The sequence below is a fragment of the Tenrec ecaudatus genome, chromosome 9 (assembly GCF_050624435.1).
Source record: "Tenrec ecaudatus isolate mTenEca1 chromosome 9, mTenEca1.hap1, whole genome shotgun sequence".
Classification (NCBI taxonomy): domain Eukaryota; kingdom Metazoa; phylum Chordata; class Mammalia; order Afrosoricida; family Tenrecidae; genus Tenrec; species Tenrec ecaudatus.
The window spans coordinates 287,813-307,763 of record NC_134538.1 but is presented as its reverse complement, the minus strand read 5'-3'; the positions used below and the strand labels follow the sequence as shown (position 1 = coordinate 307,763).

Genomic DNA, 19,951 nt, shown 5'->3' with positions numbered 1-19,951 from the left:
GCATTACACCTTATTGTAATGATTTATATATAACTCTTTAAAAAATCTAACCGTGGAAGTGTATAATATGTGAATATTACATCAAGAAAACAACTACTAAAAAAAAAAAAAGGAAAAGAAGCCATATTTGGTAAACCACTGGTGACCATAAGTGAAGGAGGAAGAGTCTTGCTTAGAAGACATAGAGTTTATGTTAATGTTGGTGGGATAATTTGGAAAAGCATGTCAATAATGGTTATTCAACATTAAAAGTACAATCAATGGCAGTGATACTACATGTAGAATTTGTGGAACTGGAGAATATTTTGTTGTGTGTACTTTTTTTACCACAATTTAAAAAATACATGAATAACAACATGTACAAGGTAGAATAATGTACACTAAAATTAACTGTGATAATGATTGTACAAATTTTCAAATAATTTAATTGAATGACATATGGTTGAAGTCCTAATAAAACTTTAGAATAAAGAAAATATAAAGTAAAATGAAAACTAGCAAACTCTATAAGCAAAAGTCATGCTCATAGGGGTGGTTTAATATTAATATATGCACACACATTTTAAAAAGGAGAAAGAATGACAGGGAAAAACAATAAGGGCTCCACAAGACAAGAATTTGACTCTTTTAAATTATTAATGAAATGGACAAACCACTAGCAAATTTAATAAGGCTGAAGATTAAAATAAAATGAATAAGGAATAAAATGTGTAAGGTCACAACAAAAATTAAAACAATAAAAGCAGTATATATAAAAGAGTAACAAATTTTAAACACCTAGAAAAAATGGTCAAATTTCTGGAAACACACTAAGTATTGTACTTGAAAGTTTGAGCATATCAATCAAAAAAAGTCTGGATATTACTCAAACTCTTATAGAGTTGAAGACAGAAATACATATCAAAATCATAGGTGACTTTAAGAAACCAATCTGTGTGAAGAACAGACCAACTAGAAAGACTCAACAAAGAAACCAAATAACTAAACAACACAATTCACCAAATTGACCTCCTAGACATATACTGAATACTCCACCCAACAACAGCACAGTATACAATCTTCTCCACCGCACAAGGTGCATTCTCCAGAAAAGACCATACAGTACACCACAAAATAAGCCTTAATAAATTGTGACACATACTGAGACTACAAAGTATCCTCTTAGATCACAAACCTATGGAATTATAAATAAATGGAAATATCAGGGGGGAATTCAAATAAATCGAAATTGAACACAAGCTTAAAAATGAATGGGTAATTAAAGAAATGAAGAATGGAAAATTTAAATTCCAGAGAACAAATGAGAATGAAAACACAACATATAAAAACCTTTTGGAAACAGTAAAGCAGTATGCAGAGGGCAGTTTATAGTAATAGAGCCTAACATAAAAACAATGATGGATGGAGCATTTTGGTCGGATGAAGTAGCTCAGACCCCTGAGAGCCAAGCCACGTTGTCCTGGAACGCTAGGAGAATGTGCCCAGTTCTGTAAAACAAGAGCATGAAGAGGATGAAGAGGGAGCCCTTGATCTGAACTGGAGACCTGGAGTCAGGGATATAGAGCAGGAGTGCCTCCAGTTTTGTATAGAAAAGAAATGACTACTTCTGACCTTTTTTTTTAAATTAAAAATAAACCAATTCAAAAGAAAATGCTCCAGCCAGGTCAAATTTCAGAAAACTTCTATACATGACCCCAATTTCTCCAGAGTATAAGTAGCATAAGGAACACAAAGGTCATTACAAGCCAGTTGCCCAAGCAAGCAGAAATTATTTTACCAGACCTCTCACCTTCCAGGGAGCCCTGTGGCATAATGTTTACAAGCTGGGCTGCTAACTGGGAGGTCAGCAGTTCAAAATCACCAATCTTTCCTAGGGAGAAAGATGGGTTTTCTACTCTCATAAGCAATTACAGTCTCTGAAACTCACAGGGAGCAGTTCTACCCCTTCATTGACAATGAGTTTGGGTTGGCTTTTAGTCCCCTACCAGCAGAGGGCATGGTGGTATCAGGAATACTTAGAAAGGAAAGGCAAGGCAGAGATCAAACAGTGGGTCAGGTGAGTTAGTCACTGCTGTGTAAGTAGCTGTGGCCCAGATCAATGCCAAGGGAAGGAGAAGACCAAGGAGAATGGGGTCTTTCAGACAAACCTGGGGCATGGTGGAGTAATCTAATCAGATCCCTAGGAGGTGGAAGAGCCATTAGTCCTTTGAGTCTCCTTTCCATTCACTCTCATGGATCAGATTCTCTTCTACGCAGGAGGACTGTGGGGGTGGGGTGGGGTGGGGGGTGGCACAGACCCTTGAGGAGAGTGACAAATGAATGCCCCTTTCACAAACAGCTTCTGTAACACAATGCCCAGCTGTGAATCTGCAAGGAAGGCAGTGTTTTGAGTGTGGAGGGAGTTCAGTGTCCCTCCCCCTCCCATCAGCAGTCCCAGAGCAGCCTCAAGCACCAGCAGCCCAGAATTGCACTTTTCCCAGTCCACAGCTCTCAGTTCCCAAGTCCAGAGGCCTGGGGACAGGGTAAGGACACTTCTGGGGATTTTCTTGGAAGGAAAGAGAAGAAATAAGATGTCAGTTTGCACAGGGCCTGACACAGACATCCTCCATCCTAGGTAGAGCCAGCATCCTGGAAAACCCTACAGATAGCTGGGCCCAGCCATCATCTGCAGTGTTCTCCCAGGTGACTTCTGAAGTTCCTTTCAAAGGTTCAGTTCTTTGGCTATGTTAGAGGCAACGGTTTTTAGGTCTGTGAGTGTACCAGGTTGAACTGCATTGAGAAATTGCCATGGCGGTTTGCTTACCTTCCAAGTCAAACCAAACTCACTGCCATCAAGTCAATGCTGACTCATAGCAACCCTACAGAGTAAAGTAAAACTATCCCTGTGGGCTCCTGAGCGTATAATCATGGGACTAATGTGGGAATATGGGTAAACCAGAGAAACAAATTCATAGACACTCATATGTATGTAATTTTATATCAAAGAGCAATGCTACATTAAGAAAACATGCCAGCCGGCGGGAGCGGGGAGGGAGGGGAAAAAAAAAAGAGGACCTGATGCAAAGGGCTTAAGTGGAGAGCAAATGCTTTGAAAATGATTAGGGCAAAGAATGTACGGATGTGCTTTATACAATTGATGTATGTATATGTGTATTGGACAGGGTTCTCTAGAGAGACAAACCAGATTGCTAGTAATGATATATAAATATATTTATAAAGATAGATATATAATTCAAGAAATACACCGTTAAATTATATACAGATAGATAATACAAGAAATTAACAGTTAAATTATGAAGCAGTGAGACACTAGCAGTCCTTCAAGGCTTGAGAGCTGCCAGTTGCCAGTCCCCTTGTGTAGAGAGAGCTGGGCTATATATACCCAGGCAGCAAACAGCAAGGCAGGTCCCCAGCTGTCATCAACTGTCAGTCCCCAGCTCCAGAGATGAACATTCCAATCGTGTGGGCTTAAAGGGACCTCAACTTACAGCGACACAGTCCACAGGCTAGGCATCCCGCAGGTAGTGTACCCCTTTAAACTGAGGCACAGAACAACCAAGGTGAGGCTCACCGAGCCATTTATCCCTCTGCCCTTCAGTTAATCCTACTTGTGTTTATCGGCCAGGCTGGCACAATAAACTATAGCAATATGTATGGATTGTGATAAGAGTTGTATGAGCCCCTAATAAAATGTTTAAAAAAAGAAAAAGAAAGCATGCCAGCCAAGTCCAGATCAAGTCCATAAGTCCAATATTACCCCATATGTCGATACTAGTCCATAAATTCCTCTTTAGACTCACGCAGTCATGCAATGACACTGAATGCAGGAAGACCACAGGCCAGTGGGTGGAAAGACTTGTGGATCTAGTGGTAGTGTGAGCATCTCAGCGCTGGTGTGGGTCTCCACATGGCTCCTCCAGCTCGAGGGCTCTGGCTCTATCAGTGTAGCTCCATGTGGCTTGTCAACAAGAATGTCTCCCAGAGAGTCTCTCTGTGTTCTGCCTCCAAATGAGGTCATCAAATGGTGACCTGATTAACAGGTTAAACTCCACCCTTCGCAAGTTGACAGATTATCTAACTGCCACAAGTAGAAAGCCTAGTCTTTCTCAGGTGGTCCTGCTGGTGATTTCACATGCTGACTTTGGGTTTAGCAGTCTGAGGCCTAACTAAGCACACTGCCAGGCTCAGCCCTGTCATGCATGCATAGCAGCTAGGATTGGGTGCTGATCTTCAGCCTCGGGTGAATGTTAGTGGCTACATCTCATAGGTTAGCCTCTCAGGGATGGTGTGGGTATCTCCATTCGGTATTTACACTCAAGATCATTGAGGTTCCTTCTGGCACACCTGGAGACAGATTTTTTTTTTTACCAGTTGAAGAACCTCCCAGTGGCCCCTATTGTTCCTGAGTATCTCCAGAGGAAAGCCAGCATCACAGTACAGAGAAACCTCTGCTGGTCAGATGGATATCTATCCAGGTGCCCAGCCTGGGTAGAGTTTCTGTGGACACACCCTGAGATATAGTGGTTCAGCTGGTGTTCCCTCTGCCAGTGAAGCTGATGTGGTGGGCCTAAGAGGAAGTTGTGGAGGCATGTCGGATTGCTGGGCTGGGATCCTGCACCTGACAAATACTAGATACTCTCTGTGGTCCAGAGGCCAGAGATCAGGTGGGCTGCACTGAGGCCGACTTGGACAGACTTGCAGGAAATAAGCTCTGGTGAGGCTGAAGCAGAGGATAATCCCTGGAGGCCTTGCTCTCACGGTTATGTACTGCATTCATTGTTCTAGACGGTGAACAGGATGTTTCTGGGCTCCAAAAGCAGGCCATTCTTGCTCTGATTTGCACTTGCTGTTAGCAGGGCTGCTCTTCTCTAGGCTGGGCAGTGAGATCGCAGTTTGAATGTTGGTCCTCTAGTGAGTCCCAGTTCAATCCTAATTTGTAAGCAGGTGACTGACTCCACGTGGCCCATGTTCAATCATAGATCTTTCCTAAGTGGCTTTAAAGCACAACACTTGAGGAGATTGAGGAGGAGACATATCTTCAGCAGTTTCCAGACCCCATGAACATGTCGACTGGGACATGGTGTTTTTCATTCAATATATGCTACTGCAGCTACTTGAAGTTCTAGCCATCAACGGGAGTGTATATCGATTGATCCTTGTGCTCCACATAGCCACTGTGGTTTCCTTGTCCTTTTGGCTGTGGAAGAGTTCTGAGGAAGTATAATGGGTGCTCCTACAAAATATATCTAGTGTTTTGTCACATGAATGCCAGAAACGTGTCCAAAAGCAGGTGTTCTGCACTGAACCCTCTCTTCGCCCTAACCTTCTAGTGCCGGTACTGCAACACACACACTTGCACAATTAGGCTTGGGTCACTTTTCCCCTCACAGTTCCATGAGCCTTTGGCAATAGCCCCAATCTCATTTTGTGAGTAAATATCACCAGCTTGTTTAGGAACCCTTTCTAAAATGGGTTGTGGGTGGTGCTGCCTTAGGAAGAATGTCACTGCCTTTGACTACTGTGCAAGGGTGCAGCATGTTTCATCTGATACAGGACCCGCTGCTTACTAATGAATCATCACCAAACCCACCTAAATTCCCTGCCATCGAGGCAATATTGACTTATAAGGACCCTAACTATATAGTTTTCCTGAGCTAGCATGTCTTTCTGGGTGCTGACGGCCTATTCTTTCTGCCACAGGGTAGATGGTGGGCTTGAATCCCTGGCCTTGATCACCTATGGTATGAAAGGATGCGAACACACTGAAATCTGTAGACAAGGTTTCAGCAGTTCTAGAAGAAGAGACAATGTGTGTGTGCTGTTTATCCTGCAAACGTGAGGTGTCTTTTCTCCGTGAAAAATCAAATAACTCCTAAAATTCACTGCCATCAAGTCGATGCCGACTCATCGAGACCCCAGGGCAAGCTAGAACTGCCCCTGTGAGTTTTGGAGGCTGTAATTCTGTAAGGGAGTAGAAAGCCTAGTCTTTCTCCCCTCGCAGAAGATGGTAGTTTGGAATTGCTGACCTTGCAGATAGCAACGCATCATGTAAACACTACGCAACAGAGCTCCCTAAATATCAAGGAGAATGCACCCCAAATAGAGAGGCTAAGATGATGTGCGTGCTGTGATGTGGCGGGTGTTCATCCACCTAACACACCACTCACCAGGTCGTGATGCATGTGGCTATGAGGCGCCCCTTTTACTTTTACAAGAGCAAGCTCAGTCTCTGCTCCCTCCCGGGCTCGGCCTTCTCTGCCAGGCCCGCTCTGGGGCTTGGCCTTCTCTGCCGGGCCCGGCCCCGCCCCGCCCCTCTCCAGGCCCCGCCCCCACAAGCCCGCCGGAAAGGGTCCTTTCCGGTGACGTCATTTCCGCCCGACGCAGGGCTGTAGACTGCTGCCTAGCTTAGTGAGCCTCAGTGTGGTACTTTCGACCCGCACGCCACCGCCTCTGCGAGCGCTGCGTCCGGCAGACGTTCTAGTGCCCGCACTGCGTCCGCCGCGCCATTGATCGCCGTGACCCCCTGGGACGTTTCCCGCTAAATCCGCCCCGGGCCGGTCGTGGGCCTCTGCCTCAGGCCTGGGCACCCCTTGTCCCGCTTGTCCTGCTTAGAGGCCCTCCCAGGCCCTCCTCCTCGCCCCGGAACGGCCCTGCCAGGGGCGGGTCCTGGCCTGGAGTCCGCTCCGTGGGTGTGGGGTCTCGGCCATGAGAAGACCCGGTCCCAGACTGGCCTTTCCTGGAAGGGGAGGCCAGTCCCGCGGTCGTCAGTCGCCCCACTGGCCAACGAGACCCGGACCGCATGTGCGAGCTTGTGCTCCCGCGGTTTGTCTCCCTACCCCTGCAGACCCTGGGCTGTGGCTTGCCCACTCGGGATGCAGCACCCCACTTGAGGGCTTCTGCCCTGTAAACCTCACCCCGGAGATTGATGTCACGACTCACCCAGGTTCCTTTAACACCCCCAGGTCTATCTCGGCTCTTAGGGCAGCGTTGGCCCAGAGCTCCTCTGGTGCTGGTAGCAGCATTGGGCTGCTAACCTCCAAGTGTGCAGTTCGAAACCAGCTTGTGGGCAGACGGGTCTTTCTAGGGTTGTAAAGAGTTACAGTCTCCTAAACTCATAGACAAAGGTCTGTCTGGTGCTATAGGGGTGCTATGAGTTGGCATCACCTGAACGGCAGTGAGATTGGGTCTTGGTTTTGAATTTTAGTAGATTATTTTGGGGGAGTTTCCTACCATTTTGATTTTGTTTGTTAATTTTCTTGTCCTGTTCTGTACTAATATTTTTTTGTGACACAAGTCCTAAAGAATACCACATTTTCTTGTTTTCATTCATTTTATTCTTCCTAGTGATAAGGACTTTAAATTGGTCATGTGTCAGTTATCACATGGAGTACAGAAGCTCTTCCTGGAACCGAATTGTAACTACACGTATAAAGTAGTATCTCTTTCCTTCTGGTATATCTAACTTAACCATGATTTTTGTCTACATGTGTTTGATTTCACTGTGCATGTACTTTGACGTGTTTTCCCCCCTAGATTCTGTCACAGCTTTATTTTTAATAGAAGATAGCACCATATCCAGTAATAGAATTGTTCGAAATGGTAAGCTATCTTACTTGGACTTAACTGAGAGTCTCCTTATGAATCATTGCATGGTGGTATTTCCATGTTTCAGAGATGTACCCACCAAGGGTTGTTGATAAAGGCTCAGTTGATGTTCACAGAATTCTTGTTGCCAGCTGCACTCTAGTCCATTCTGTTAGCGATGCCCTTTGACTAGGGACTCCTTGCTGGGTTTCCAGGCTGTCATCTGTATGTGAAGAAGTTCTCAGGTATGAGCGCCAGGTGTAGCAGCCCATTGTTGAACCCCCGCACCAGTACGTCTCCTTAGTCATTTAAATATTCGTAAGCTGTAGTATGTTTAGATTTCTTCATGATGGACCTGGTGATTTTCACTGAGAATTCCTTTTATCGTTGAATTTCGTCATAATTTTATGTGTATTCATAGGCACAATTATGCTATCATTCCTTTTTTCGGTGGCCATGGAATTAATTCCAGCAGAATAGAACTGTTCCATAGGGTTTAATGCACTGTACCCTTAATGGAAGCAGGGGCCAGGCCTTTTCTTCCACAGTAAGGCTGGCTGAGTGGAAACTGCCAGTAGGAAAAGCACATTCCACTTAGGAACCTTCATTTCCCCTGCTCCAAACAAACTCCCATGCCATCAAGTTGATTCTGAATCAGCATTCCTATGTAGAGTTTCTGAGCTTGTCAATCTGTATGGGAGCAGCCAACCTCATCTTGCCCTCACTGAACTGCCAGTGCATTTGATCTGCCAATCCTGAGGTCAGCAGCCAATGTGCAGGACTCTTTAAGCCCCTTGGAGTAAACCATACCAAACCTGCCCACTGCCATCAGATCCACTCCAACTCCTGGAGACTGCGTGTATGTCAGCATTCAGCCATGCTGCATACCTCGACCATGAGTCAAACCAACACGTGAACGGAACCGTACATTTTTAAAACATTCTGAAACAACATACCACATGTACTCGAGTATCAACCGAGTTTTTCAGCCCGTTTTTTATGCTGAACAAGCCCCCCAGTTTTTTGTGGTAAAATTAGGTGTTTGGACTTATACTCGAGTATATATGGTAATTCTGTGCTATCAACTTATACATGAAACTCTGATTCTATATATAAAATGTATAATGTTTAATATCATACAACATTTGAGGTATTGGGTTTGATAAGGGTCGCTTGATCAGTCAGTTTGTTAGTCTCCACTGCATTGTTTGTCTTTACATTTGATGTTTACTTCCTAAGAACTTTGTGACTTTGTTTACGTTTATTACTGAAGTAATACTTTCATGAATGAAACCAATTTACTGGGATTGTCAATTTACCGTCATAGCAAATTGACATGTATCCATAGAGATAGGTATATTAAACAATTCCGAGATTGAAAAGCTTAGAAAAAAATGAATGTGGATATATATTTGTCTAAAAAATTTTGTATATATATTTGGATCAAAGTCGGCATAACTGGTAGGAGGCAAATGTAAACGGTTTCTGTAATTTTCGTTGAAATTGAAATGCATCAAAATGACGTGTTCCATAAACCTGTTAAATTGGTCAATAGTCACTAAGCACATGGGATAAAGTATACTTCCCTCTCCGGGTTAAATGTTGAGCCCCAGCTCTGCTTTCCCTCTATAACTCGCCCCTTCCTGCCACTCCCATGAATTGCTTAGTCTTTGAGAATGTTTTCTTCTGGGGCCTGTGCATATGAAATGCATTTCTTCATTTTTGGTGTCAAATGTGTAAGTGCATTTTTATAACGCACACCTAATTTTATGGTTTCCTCCTGCAGTGGGCTCTCATTTACCTGGCATATTTGTCTTACAGTAGCACAAGTTCCAACTCTGATTTTATGGTTTGTCTTTCTGTCATGAGCAGCTTCCACTGTTTGTAACCTAGTATGAACTGTCTGTGTGGATGAGGGGGCTGCCATGGGCCACAAAGGCAGGCCTCTCTCTAGCTTTTAGAGGTGATCTTCCAGGAGCCAGTCCAAAGGCCAGAATTCAGTTGTTTTCATTTGCCTTTAGATCCATTCTAACTCATTGTAGTCACATGTATTCTGGAGAATTTGTTATCTTGGGAATTTCAAAGTTAATGTCTTCTGGAGGGTCCTTGTAGACATGAACTGCCAAGGTTTGGGTTTAGTCCTCAAGCATTGAATCCTGAGCAGCCACCGTCATGTCTTTGGATGGGATAAGGCGTCTTCCTACAGAAATGCACTTTTAAGTATGTCCATTGCACTGTGATCTTGATTATATACTGCTGTAAACAGCAGTGGAGTTGCACATCTCCAACCTGTCCTGGCTTCCCTTTTGCCACTAGGCAGTGGTTAGACGGCCTCTTTATCTATTGTAATATCAACCTTTCCTCCCTCAGCAGTCTACTTCTATGCTAAGTACAATAGTTTGTCCAATGGCCACACAGAACTCAACAAATCTTAGGGTTATGGGGTTTTATTAGAGAAGTTAATAGATTACCACAAGTCAGGATCAGCAAGCATTGAGGATAAAACCATTTATCCCCTCAACCAGCAGCCACATTATCTCTCTCTGGTCCTATCTTTTAGCCATGTGATCCCTTGGCCTTTGTCTGCATGGGCCAGGAAGCCAGCCCACCTCTCAGTCTGTGGCACACTTCCAAGGTCTTGAGCCAGATGAGAAGAAGGTACCCCATAGTTTTGGTGCTGCTCCTCTGTGCCAGCCTCCTATACATCTGGCCTTGGCAGCCTCTGCCACTTACAAACTCCTATATACTGAGGAATGGCTTTGATGGATGTGTGGTATACCTGTTTGCAGACCATAAACCACTGTAAATGAATGATGATGTTTTAAGTCTCACCCTTCACTAAAGTAATCTTAAAGACACACCCCAAAAAACAGGATGTGGGTTGGTTCATACCCTCTACTAAGGTTAGGGCTTATCCCCACTTCTGTCGTGTAACAAAGAACTCCCTCCAAAATGGGATCACAGCCACCCGCAGAGAATGCACAATGATAAGACATCACTGAAGGAATTTTAGCTCAAAACCTCACTGCCATTCACTTGATATCAACTCATAGAGACCCCTGTAGGACAGGGTCAAACCACCCCTGTGAGTTTCCCAGAGTAGAAGCCCTGTCTGTCTCCCAAGAGCAATTGATGGCTCGTAACTGCTGACCTTGAGGCTAGCAACCCAATGGATCACCACTGTACCGGCAGAACTCCTGTAGAATTATGCTTAGAATGGCCATAATAAATGATTATATGTCATATCCTACCACTTGTAATGGCTGATTGCTGGCCAATTCTCTTTAGTTTAATTAATATTTCTTTCTATCTTATTTTAATGCTTCTTTTGGTTATAAAATCCTTCAACATTACAACTTAAGTCTTGAATTTAAGTCTTCCCTTTTGGTTTTCTAACTACAGGTCTTTGCACATTTCACTTTAGTCTTCTCAAATGGCTTTTTGAAAATTTTCTGTTCAGCTTGTGTACTTTGTCAGTTCTTCTATTTGCTTTAGCGATTCTACTTTCAAGACTATGTTTCCGGGTTTTCTAGCACCTACTTCCCCCCTCCCTTATGTTTTAAATTTAATTTTTTTATTACTTTCATGTATGATATTTTTTATATCATCCTTTTTGTTTGGTCAAGTTAGGTGCATCAGAGCTATTTTTGAGATGGCCTGTAAATGTGTGGCTTTTTGGACTTGTTTTAATTATCCTTATCTTCAAGCTAATTTTCATTGAGCAATTTTGGTCTATTTCACAGTCGGCCATTGACCTTGTTTTGACTAAATGTATGTGGCTCTCCATTGTCTTTTCACAGAGAAATCCCAGAGGTCTAGGCAATTTGATTTGTGTAGATTTCACATCTAAAGTTGCCTTTTGAAAAAATATTTTCTTTGAAGTAGTCTTTGGTCTTACAAGTTCTGTCATGCATGTCCATCTTACTTTCTATCACCAAGTCTTTATTTTCCAATTCCCAATCCTTTTGCATTTAATAGTTGCCTTCCAATCATCAGTAATTATCAATGCATTCAGACTGAAGGACGTGGTAGAATGTAACAATATTTTGTCACTATAGTTAGTCATTAGTGAGTGAATTTGAATAGTGGTGGTATTAGCTGGTCTCCTTTACTAGGTGTGAAGGAGAGCCTGGCACATCCAGCACTGTACTTAACGAATGACCTTGATCTTTTTAACCATGTGTGCAGTGTCGTTCTTGAAATAGTAAACTACAGTGTCGGTCCTGAAATAGTAAATAGTAAGTCATAATAGTAAAGTACGTATGATTGATAATCATCTCATATGAATAAGGAATCCCAAATAAGATTTGATGCATTTGAATTTTGATACTGGTGAAGAATATTGAAATATCACAGACTGGCAAAATACTGTTCAAACCTGTCTTGGAGAAGCATAGCCAGATTGCTCCTTAAAAGCAAGGATGTGAGACATCATTCACCTACTGTGAATGCGCTACTGGGAGGAAGTGGTCCCTTGAACAGGACAGCATGCTTGGTAAAGTAGAGGGACAATGAAAAAGAAAGAAGACCCTAAAGAGGGTTGGCACCATGGCTACAACCGTGGGCTAAAACATAACAATTTCGGACCTGGCGCTGCAGGGCCCGGTGGTGTTTTTGTGTTGTTTTTTTTTGTCATACATAGGGTTTCTATAAATCATGGCTGACTGGATGACACCCATCCATAACACTTGTCCAAGTCAAATGACTATCCCAGTCCATTTCAGCTCACTAATGCCTAGAATACCAATACATTCGGTTTCATTTTTGACAACTTCCAAATTTCTTGGAGTTATACTTCCTCACTCTAAGTACTAATAGATATGCTTCCCTTCCTATGGAGCCAAGCCCCAGCAGCAAATGAAGCGCCGCAAAGCTTTGCCACGTTGACTCTATTTTGAATGTGCCACTCCTCCACAGCTGTATTTTTAATGCCTTAAAACCGAAGGGTTTGGGAGGGCCAGGTGGGCAGGCCAACCGGCACGCAGTTCGGCAGGGGGCAGTTGCCCAGAGATGTGCCTGAGGCCCGCATGGCCCTGGTGCTGTCCCAGCGCAGGGCTACCCAGGAAGCGCTCCCCATGAAAAACCAGGGCGCACATGTCAGCCTGGGGAACGGCGAAGGCGTGCACCTGGACAGGGTCTGAGTCGGCAGCAGGTGCGGGAGCCATGCTTTGCAAGAGTGCCGAGGGGCTGCAGGAGGAGCTTTTCGAGTTGTGGCACATCAAGACGGCCTTCAACCTGGCCATCTGGACCTGATGCTGCGGGGCCTGCGCAAGGGCAACCTGCCCATGCGCTCCATCGTCACCAACCATGCCAAGGAGCGCTTCACCCCATGCTGCAAGGCGGCCGCTGTGCTGCTCTACGAGGAGGCCGCCACGAGTGGCAGCCCAAGCCCGGCGCCTGTCCTTAACCAGCGGCTCCCAGCCCACCTCGGTGCTGGGTGTAGGCGGCCTGCGCATCAGCTCCGACTGCTCCGTCGGAGAGTCCCAGTTGTCCGACCGCAGAGCTGCCCAGCAATGTCACCAAATCGAAGGGAAGCTACGTGCCATCCAGACAGCCGGCTTTCCCCATCCAGATCCTGCCCTACCGCTACCTCGGCTGTGCCAAGGACTCCACCAATGTGGACGTGCTGGGCAAGTACGGCATCAAGTGCATCCTCAACGTCACACCCAACCTGCCCAATGCCTTCATGCAGATTCCCATCTCCGACCACTGGAGCCAGACTTCTCCCAGTTCTTCCCCGAGGCCATCAGCTTCATTGACAAGGCCCGCTCCAAGAAGTTCGGGGTCCTGGTGCACTGTCTGGAGGCATCAGCTGCTCAGTTGCAGTGACCATGGCCTACCTGATGCAGAAGATGAACCTCTCGCTGAACGACGCATACGATTTCGTCAAGAGGAAGAAGTCCAACATCTCGCCCAACATCAATTTCATGGGGCAAGCTGGACTCCGAGCTGAAGCTAGCGCTGAGCAACCCGTACGACAGCCACACGCCCGGCGGGCAGCTCTACTTCTCCACGCGCACCAGCCACCACCTCTTCCCGCTCAACAGGCTGGAGTCCACGTGAAGCGCCCAGGCCGGGAGGGAAGCCCAGCCTGCTCTCTATGGCCGGGCCCACCTGGCCGTTTTTAAAAGACACCCACGGACCCGAGTTTACTCTTCACCCAGCAGGTAGATCCAGGCACCGTGGAACAGAGTGTTCGAGCCCTTCAGATTTACCTCCCTTCATCTTTTTAACAAAAAGTGTTATTTCCAGGCTACACCCAACAGTGGATAGTATACACCAGTATTTCATCCCTTGATCCTGAGAGAGACAGAGAGAAAGAGAGAAACGTTCTCATATGGTTGTTCTCTATTTTAAAGAGTATAATTCCTGGTGGTTTTCTGTTTGTCTTTCATGTAAAAGACAAAAACTATGCGCTGACCTTTTCTTGACCAAATGCGTGTTGCACGTATGTGAAACCCCCGTTTCCGCAGTGGGCCCTTCTTTTCTCAGAAGTAAAAGTAAAAGAACTGAACAGAAAATTTCAAAGGGCAGCTTAAGAAGACAAAATAAAATTATTATAATTGAGTGTGCAACGGCCTAGAGTGAAAATCCAAAAAGGAAGAATACATATGCTCAGCATACCTAAAACTGAAGTCATTCCAGAAAAATCACAAACCTTGGGTTACAATATTGAAGATTCTATGAGCAAAATATTGAATGATATAGGAAGCCCCAGAAGAAAATGGAAAAACTAGCATCACTGCACCAAAAAGAACTAGTTAACATTCAACCATTTCAAGAGGTATCAAAAGATGAAAAACCAGTGGTACTGAAGGAGTAAGTCCAAGCTGCACTGAAAACATTGGCAGAAACCGAGATTTCAGGAATCGATGGAATAACTACTGAAATGTGTTTGAATAAGCCAGTGATGTACTAGAAATACTTCCTGATCTACACCAGGAAATTCGGAAGACAGCTACTTGGCCAACTGACTGAGAAACCCATATTTGTACCTATTCTAAAGAAAGTTGCTACATAATGTGCATATTATAGAACAGTATCGTTATTCTCACCTAGAAGTGAAGTTTTGCTGAAGATCATCAACAACATTTGCAACAGTATATTGACAGCTACACAAGATTCAAGCTGGATTCAGTAGAGGATGTGTAACAAGGGATATCATTGGTGATATCAGATGCATCTTGGCTGAAAGGAGAGAATAACAGAAAAGTATTTATTTGAGCTTATTGACTATCTCTCCCAATTCTCCATGGCTTTACTACAATCGTTATATATCTTAACCATTTGATTGCGCCTACTGAACCCATGAATAACTGTCGGGGGTGGCTACCCCACAGGCCACGGTACTCCATCCGTCTGGGGGATCTTCTGCTGGTCACTTCGTATTCTCAGACACAAAGCTTGTTGTGGCATCACTTGAGGACTCCAGCATCAGGGTTGCTTCCACATTAAACAGAGACCCTCAGTTTGCCCGCTCATTATTGACTTCATTCTCTCCTTCTGCAGACACATGGCTCATCCCCATAAGACCCAACGCTCTTCTGTAAGACCGACACCATTCTGCGTGGCAGGATTTGCCATCTGGAGTTCATCAAACCAGAGTGTGAAATGAAGGATTTCTGCAAAGTGTTGAGCAAGAGCCTGCTCTCTGGGTGTTTGTCGGGGCTCCCAGTAGACCTCGTAATGCTGCTTCTAACCTCTGAGAAATTAATAAAATGTCTTTAATTTGCCTGCTAGTGGGACCACTGCATTCCATGTCTTCTCCTGCAACTTCTCCTCCGCTGGATGCTGGGTCGCCTCTCGAACTGCGTGGTCAGCTCTTCTATGTGTCTGAAGTCCTCCAAGATACCTTCTGTATCTTTTAATACTACATTCACCTGATTCTAAATTTCCTTCTCAGACTCTGTAGGCTGAGCATTTTCTAAATTAAGGGGAAATTTTGACCCCTGCTCAAGGTTTGTGCATGACAAATGTTTAAGAAGATTCCCCATGTTAAAGTACCTTCAACCAGTGCTGGCTGGTGATTCGGTCCTTGTCCCTCTACCTTCTTCTCTGATTTTGTGATAAATATTTCAGCTATTTTAAAGGTCTCTGTCTGGCCTAGATCCTGGGGCCTCATGTCTCCCTCCACACGTGGGAACCTCAAGTGTTCAGATGTTCGGTGAGTTTACTCCGTAGGCTGCTGCTGCCTTAGGGTGCACCGCTCCACTCCTCACCGTCCCTGGGCTCTATGAGGGTGTACCCATTGGCCGGACCTTTGTAGGAGTACATCCCGGACCCCCAGCTTCCACAAGGGCAGCTTTTTCCAGTCTTTGAAAGTGACCTGTTGCTTTATTTGTATATAGTGTTCTTGATGCCCCCCCACAGCATCAGGTCTTCTGTCCGTGTTCAGTGACTCAAATCTATTCTTGAGATTTTTCTCAAAATTCGGGTGGGATATATTTAAAGTCATATGTTGATACCTTGGTGCCCACAGCCAGTGGTTAACACACACACACACACACGGCTATACTGTTGACCCCCCCAGTTGTGGGCTCCCTCACATGGCAGGTGTCCCAGGCACAGGGGCTCTAAGAGGATACACTTTTCATTTGGGACAGTGGCTGGGCACAGACCTCAGCAACCTGCCTAGCAGTTACCCCCCCCCCCCCAACAGACCAGAAGTTCCATCCTGACGCTGTTCTAGAGTGTGAGTGTGGCAGAGGAAGGGGGTCCCTGCACATTTGTCTGTGCAGGGCCCGTATCCCCATACTTCATCAATGAAAGGAGGGCCCCCAAGGCAGTCCCTCAGCAGCCCTGTGCCCATTCTGCCACGTGAAGCACTGGGTAATTCCCTGCTCCATGATAGCTACACCAACCAAGTCTCCTACAGCAGCAACAAGTTCAAGGTCCAAGGGCTAGGATGGCGTCTTCATACATGTTTTTCATTTCAATAAGCTTTGAATGCTATTGTATTTTGTGCTTTCTCTTGAAGTGATAATATTATGAAAACCTAAGATCCTCTGATCGCGGGTTGTATTATTTACAGTCCTTGGGTCACACACCAGACACTTCTATTTCTGATCGTCTGGCACCCTCTGATTTCTTCATCACACCTTGCCATAGCATATGTTTTTCTAGTGAACATTTCATGAAAGCAAATATTGAGCAGAACCGCATCAAAAGAATGAATTTCCCGCCCTGGTACCACGCCCCATACTTAGGGTAAGCAGAGGGGAAGATAACAGAAGTTCAAACTGTGTAGGGCAACAATTCATGAGCTGCAGTTGAAGGTGGATCTGTGCTTGCATCGACTCCTCAGACCAACAGTGTCTGGATTGCCGTGTCTTTGGGGAAATTAATGATGTGCAATCACCTTATACTCCAGGGGGATGATTGATAATGTTGTACTTTTTTGTTTATATGGGATTTGCGTTTTCTGCTTTGAGCTTTTAATTTTTCTCGTTGTTTTTGTTTGTTTGTGCTAGTTTAGTTGGTCCTATGGGGGTTTGATTTTGTCATAAGACAGTCGCGAAAGTAAAGTTCAGTCATGCATATTCCATGGACACGCATATGGGTTCTGGGCTCCTGCTTAACTGGAGCCCCAATCCAAGAACAGGTAGTTCTGATAACATGGCCCTACCTGATACGTACCTTCATGAAATGACAACTGAAGATAAGATTGCTACAGCAGAGTGTGGTGAAGAGAGCAGATGGTGCTCAGCTATCAACTGGAATAGTGTCTGTGGTCTTGAAGGTTTGTATTCAAACAAGCTGTCATCTAAGTGAGGATTCAACTAAGTTCACATGGAAGAAGCACACTAGCTTGTGTAATCTAAAGATGACAATAACAAAAGTCAAATATGACGAAGAGAAAGTGTCAGAGCTAAAATTATGAACACCAATTTCTCGAAGGGTGTGAAAGACAGTGCAAGCCCCAAACCCATCTGCAAAGTGTCTAGCCAGATTAAGCTGTTGACAAATCCCCTCTAGCCACGTACAAAGATCTGGAACAGTCTTACTATCAAACATAGACCATTGTAATCCTAATCATGCTGGAACCAGCTTGATACTTGGTCAGTGGACCTCCCTCTGTGGCCAACTTGAATTTGCTAAAAGTGCTAGGGTTTCTTGCTTGTTCCAAAAAAGGGTCTTCCCTGGCTTTTTAAATCTTGATGGTGGACATTTGTTTCTTACACATTGGTTGCATTTTTGTCTTTATATTGCTATTGTTTTATCCTCCCTACTTTATTTAATATTTGTTCTAGATTGTTTCTTTTGGGTTGACCAGTTTGTGAAGCACAGAAGGAGTGGGTGCATAGAGATAACCACTGATGCAAGGGTTTTGTCAGAGCAAGCCAGCCTCCGGCAGCTGCAGGGTCCACAGGCACAATTGTGCGGTTATAATATATAAAGGTTATAGCAAAGTCATAGAAGATAGGAGAGAATAAAATACGGGAGTCAGACTTCACTTGAGCAGAAAAATAAAAGAGAATTTTGTGCTTTAAATCTCACTGGTCCCCCCTCAAAATACACTGTTGTTGAAGTTTTAAAAATGTTGTCTTTTCATACTACTTGTGAAGCACTTATCCATGGTCCATTAGGCTCTGGATGATTTTCTCTGGATCATTGCTCAAATCTTGGCAATGGCATGATGTTGATTCTGCCCATGGGCCCTTAGCATATTTTCTCCAACTCTTAAATTTCTCCAAGTCCTAAAGTGTGGCGCATTTATTTCTGAAAACCTAGAAGCCCCGGTCATTAAAAACAAATGAATAAAAAAATTTTTTTAATCCACAAATGAATCAAGCCTCCACTTTTCATTTCCATCAGGGTTACCATCCTTCCTCTCTGTGAGCTGTGATATATATTGGTGATACAGGACATGCCCTGTTCATGCGCTAGGCTTTGTGGGAACCCCACTGGATGAACTAGACTCTACCTCAAACACACCTGTAACCTGAGGACTTAAGACTGAAATTATATGATGTCTGAAGAAGCAGAAGACCGCTATAGCAAGAATATTGAACTGTCGGAAGGCAGACTAACAGTTACTACTACAATACCCTGCTTGCTCTATTAAGATATGCATTACTCTGGCAGACCCGTGTCTGACATTGCCAGTGAACATTATGGTAAGTTTTGCCTGACCACCAATCCCATTGTTTGTGCAAATAGCATTCAGTCATATACGGATTTATTCTGTACAAGTGAATATGCCAGGTGTTGAGATATATAGTCAGTCTACATTTATTCACCCTCTCTCAATAGTTTTTTTTTTTTAATTAGAACCACGGGCTAATCCATGACACTGAAAAGAGAAGGCCCTTGTGCTCCAGGGAGATGATCGATAAGATTCTCTACCATACTAAGTATGTCTATTCCAATGGTGCATCCTGGAACTGGGGAGATAATGACAGGATGTGATTGGGGTCCCACTGGTCCCACTGTGAAGGGTACCTGAGGTAAAACTCTGTTAATAACTTGACATCCGTATGTCCCACTCTGAGTGGTGGGCCTTCAAAATGTTTTGGGTGTCCTTGCATTAGTGTCAGTTCAGAGCCAGTGTCCAGTAATTCCCATAAAGTTTGATTATTGTCCTCCTCACCTCCCCCCCCCCCCACCAACCTGAAATGAGCAATCATTCTTGTGAAGGGCTGCAGGTCCCTTTGGGGAAGGCTAGAAGAAAGACTGACAGTATACACCTTTGACAATGGCCCATCTTTAAAGGGCCCGACCTTCCCCTCATTCAAGGGGCTGTGGATCTGTAATCTGGCTCAAGTCTAGGAATTGATTGAGGGATCGTGACTCTATTATTATGATTTGAGTTGAACTGCTGTTCACCTGCTCTAGCATTCTTCTGCCTGTACAGATCACGTAAATAGTTAGTAGGGTTCCCATGTACTTTTCTCCTAGGGGCACCATAGCTAAGTAACCAATGCCTTAAGCCCACAAGAAACAGGTTGCTTTGATTACTAAGGAAAAATGGTTTGAAAAAAATTAGAATTCATACAACTCCAAATAAAATTCCAGAAGATAAATAAGATACAAGAATCTAAAAGAACGAGAGACTACTGCATGGTTTAAAATCAGAAAACAGTCCCTTCAGAATTGCATCTTTTAATTGTATTCTGATTTCCCTGCCACAGCCAGTCAGCCTGCATGTCTATCCAAGTAACTATTGCGGGATTGTGTATATGAGTATTTGTCTCTATTGCTTTTCACTCATGAAAATTTCCCAGATATTTTCCCTTGTCTCCTTCATTTTCCCTAACCTTCCTCTTATTGTACATTTCTTTCCTTTTCATCCAAATTAATATTTGTTGACCCCAAAGTCCATACCTTCCCTTCCCCCACTTCCATCCCTATTCCTGGTAACCATCAA

The 19,951-nt window shown here is 44.3% G+C and overlaps 3 pseudogenes; 1 reads left to right on the top strand and 2 right to left on the bottom strand.

The window, feature by feature from the left end:
- LOC142457033 (PC4 and SFRS1-interacting protein-like) overlaps positions 1-12,749 on the bottom strand; it is a 56,365-nt pseudogene extending 43,616 nt beyond the window's left edge.
- LOC142456267 (dual specificity protein phosphatase 7 pseudogene) lies at positions 12,721-13,647 on the top strand (annotated as a pseudogene).
- Positions 13,648-14,962: 1,315 nt separating this feature from the next.
- LOC142457032 (CYFIP-related Rac1 interactor B pseudogene) lies at positions 14,963-15,578 on the bottom strand (annotated as a pseudogene).
- Between the last annotated feature and the right edge of the window lie 4,373 nt (positions 15,579-19,951).